At 35.7% G+C, this 3,231-nt stretch overlaps 1 long non-coding RNA gene across 1 annotated transcript; it reads right to left on the minus strand.

Moving 5' to 3' along the window:
* Positions 1–595: 595 nt before the first annotated feature.
* On the minus strand, positions 596–3,021 carry LOC125271067. Its single transcript, XR_007185518.1, has 3 exons — positions 2,887–3,021; positions 1,477–1,753; positions 596–1,245 (listed from the first exon to the last, which is right to left on the minus strand). It is a non-coding gene; the product is annotated as an uncharacterized LOC125271067 (long non-coding RNA).
* Between the last annotated feature and the right edge of the window lie 210 nt (positions 3,022–3,231).

Consider the following 3,231-nt stretch of genomic DNA (forward strand, 5'->3'; position numbering starts at 1 on the left):
CATAATCTATATGTGTCAGGAGCACCAGTTGGAGTGCCCTAGTTAGCCACCAGAGGGCACTCCAACCCGGACTGTTCCTCACCACACCCTTGGACTTCATTTCCCATAACACACTTCCCGGACTCATTATCCTGTCATTGCACCCAGCTGTTTTGTGTTTGATCATTAGTTCTGTCTATTTATTCCTGGTTTGTTTCTGCTTTTGTTATTGTGGTTTCATTTATGGTCACCGGCTTCTCTGTTTGTTTTCCCTTGTTTTTGTATGGACTGTTTTATGGAGTTTGACCCTTGCCTGTTCTGGTTACGTTTTGGATTACCCCATTAAAGCTGCATATGGATCTTACCTTCTTGTCTCTGTGCTTAACGTGACAACATGATACATTCTATATGGGTGAGAAAAGGTTGACAGAATTTTGAAAAAAATATTTTTTGGGTGAATTAACCCCTGAACAGTTGTAGTGTTAGTGAGTGATTATAACAAAACAGACACATCTGCCATCATGCTGGCAAAGCCGTGGACAAGACAGTCCAGATTCATGCTGAACTTTATTGGATTGAGAATAAAATGAAGGCTGCATGTAAACCACACATCCTTTACACACGGCAGCCACTAATACAGACACAAAAGTTTTGAAATCAATGTCCAAACAAACTGATCACAGAATGAATAAATGTAAATGACATAATCATTCATCATCCACTACCATTAATGATTGGTTTCTAATTTCAACATCCAACACCAAATTCTGAGAATAATTATAACAAATAAAAATAATAAAATGTAACTGCTCAAGCAATAATTCATCACCCATTACACCCAATCAGTGAAAATCTGAATTTTATCCATCTGTAAAGAATATCTCATCAGGCGGCACATTAGGCTCCTTGACTTTATTTATTTATGATCTATTATGGTAGAAGTGATTGTACTTTATTCTCACTTGTTTTTAATTGAACTGCATAAATGAGGCCCCATGATGAATGGTTTAGAGTAGAGCTGTGAACGTAATTATTGTCAGAGTGAAGATGACAAATAAAAAGGCATGACATTATTGTGGCAGATTACTGACTTGACCATGTTTATGATGTAAAGCCCTTGTTTAGAGATGAATGAGGACTGAAGATGCAGTGAGGACCCTCACAGAGATTCAAGACGCCACTGAGCATCTTGTCCAAAGAAGGATCTTCCCATCTGATCATGAGCTTGATGATGATAAAATCTTCCTTATTGTCCACCAGAACCCGCTTAAAGAATTAATGAGAGAGAAAAGAGAGGATGTTTGTCTTACGAGGCAAGCAAATACATCAACATAGAGCAATGTGCATAATAAATAATTAAAGATTATAAATATATTAAATCCAGAATAACAACTATACTGGTTCATGTATATTTCTCTTTATTTTTCAAAAAATGGCTCTGATATACTTCAGAGTGCTATGCTATATCATAAACCAGTATAAACTGTTTTTTTTTACCTTGCTGAAGTTTCAAATTAAGGTTTTTTGCAAGATCATGTTGGTTGATGTTGCACAGCACTTGTACTGCGACAGTCCCAGCATTAGTAGTGTATCTCTGGACCATAATATCCACCAGATCCTGACGATCCACGTTCTCGAGAAGAGCTCGAGGAATAGGGTCGATGTCGTGTCCTACACCATTCCACAGGTGCCAGATGAACCTTTTGAAATCTGCACTCACAATCTGATCAAGAGTGTCCATAATCAGTTTTTTAGTGGCGTCCATTTTGTGTCACTGGGAGAAAAAGGACACAACAGTTTTGATTCTGGAACCACTGTTCACTAATTGTGTCCTTAAAGTAGTTCACTTAAAACTATTCATGAATGTTTCTGGTGCAGTTACACGCCACCAGGGAATTTAAGATATTAACGTATGTAATTTAATGGATGTAAATTACATTAGTGAAAAGATCTTTAGGGAGTATCGTGTCACAGACTGACCTCTTGGATTAGTACATGTTACACCTTTACTATCAGTTGTTTACCGAATGTTAAAGGTCAAAGTCACAGTATGTATCTGCTGAGTCCACGGCTTAATAATGTAGAATAAGTTTAACCAATCAGAATGAGCTTCAGGATAAATTATTTCACTACATCAACACCCATTTGACATGTGTATAAGCATAGTGTTTGTCTGATTTTCTTGTTGTTTCTTGTCTGTTTTTTATTTTATTTTTTTATTGCAATCGTGCTCTTGCTGTGGTGACTGAACTTTGGTCATTAGCTAGTGATTGTTTCAGTTTTTCTCAGGCACGTGTCAATGCGCTGTTTTTTAAAATTATTATTAATAACACAAAAATACAAAGTTGACATGCATAATCCACATCTTTTTCCCTAAATGCCTTACACATGCTGCTGCCAAGGGAATCAAAATAAAAAGGACCATAAAAAAGACAGTAACCTCTGTTTTGTCCTCATTTAAAAAATTCACAGCATCCAATTTTTATATATTTTAAGCAAGCTAATAGTGAATCCAGTTTGTATTACAACACCTTATGGTAGCTACAAACTTGTGTTGTTGACATAGCAATGGAAAGACAGCCCTACATGATCAAAACAGAACTGTCTTCTTGCACTCACAGAAACAAGGCAACATTTAGTCTTGTGATTATTAAAGAGGATGAAACTTTAAAAAAGAGACAAAAGAATGGCAGTGCCATAAACAGGATTTACATTCACAAGACTAATTTTTGCAGATCTCCATAAACTTCCAGTAGGCAACTTTCTTTTGAGGTGTTCAGAACAAATTATATCATCTTATTCTCCTAACATCTTTTTATAAAGTAACACAATTTTTTTTTTTTTTTACATATATATCAGATATTGAAAGAATTTGATAGAGTGAATTAAATAGGCTACTATACTTACATCTCTGGTTGAACACAATTTCGTGTAACGTCTGTTCTTCCTTGTTCTTTGTTTAAGGCTTTCTCTTTCTCTTAAGGTTTTCCCAGAAATACCTGATTTTTTTTTTTTTGTTTATTTCTGTCTCGCCTACACTTGCACACAAGCTTTTAAAAGTATCCACCCTTTTCCTAGTAACTACTGTAAAGAACTGCAAACAGTCAGCGATTGTGAATGGTATTTAGTCTATTCAATAAAAGGCATTTGTGTCAATTGCTTAAACAACCAATTCTAGTGTAAAATGGTTTGAGATTTTTCTGGGTGTGTGTCTGTATGAGTAGAGCATGTCATTTATCAGTTTGGTGCTTG

Source organism: Megalobrama amblycephala, linkage group LG7 (genome assembly GCF_018812025.1).
Source record: "Megalobrama amblycephala isolate DHTTF-2021 linkage group LG7, ASM1881202v1, whole genome shotgun sequence".
NCBI lineage: Eukaryota > Metazoa > Chordata > Actinopteri > Cypriniformes > Xenocyprididae > Megalobrama > Megalobrama amblycephala.